Consider the following 851-nt stretch of genomic DNA (forward strand, 5'->3'; position numbering starts at 1 on the left):
GAGGGGAACGTGGGAGCTCCGAAGTGAGAGCAGGTATCCTCCCAACCTAGCCGCAGATTCAGTAAACAAGTGTAGGATTAGTCAATGTTCTTTATGCCTGGACCAAAGGGTAAAGAATAGGTTTGCTCTTGTTTGGCTCAATATAATTTGAACTAATTATCTTTATCCATTCACTATAATTTCTTGACAAGGAGAAGGATGCTTTCTTATATATTGAATATCACATTTGAACCTTCATTAGTATATTTACTTATTTAATAGTTATTAAATTACATATTTTTTTCAAATGCCTATTAGTAACAAAAAACCAAATTGAATTCCATTATTGTGATTAAAGTATTGCTTTTCTAAAGTCTCGGTTCGTAGTTATAATATTACTCCCTACGGGATCGATATATAGGACTCCATTAGAGCCTTATATTACTTGAGTGATACGTATACTTGCGTTGATAAGTGTGACTTTACAATTATTGAATATTTTATACATACAACTTTACCGAATTTATAACTGTTATTTAGTTTTGGTACAGTTGCTGAGGAATTAAATTTTTTAGTAGTAGTATTAAATACTTATATTTTTAAGCATATATAAAGTCACTATCAAGTTTTTGGCACCGTTGTCGCGGAGTAAACAAGAATCATAATTAGAGTAACGGACAAATTAGGATTATTATAAAATTTTTACTTGAATTGCAACTTATTTTAATATTTCATTAATTGTTTTACTGTGTAATGATTTCAAATAGTATGCGTAAATTTGCACCTGAAAATCTTATACCCTACGATTCAGAATTAGAATGCACTGTTAGAAAGATTAGAAGATTGAGAAGAGAACCTATAAATTCTGATAT

Source organism: Phalaenopsis equestris, unplaced genomic scaffold (genome assembly GCF_001263595.1).
Source record: "Phalaenopsis equestris unplaced genomic scaffold, ASM126359v1 Scaffold199847, whole genome shotgun sequence".
NCBI classification, from domain to species: Eukaryota; Viridiplantae; Streptophyta; class Magnoliopsida; order Asparagales; family Orchidaceae; genus Phalaenopsis; species Phalaenopsis equestris.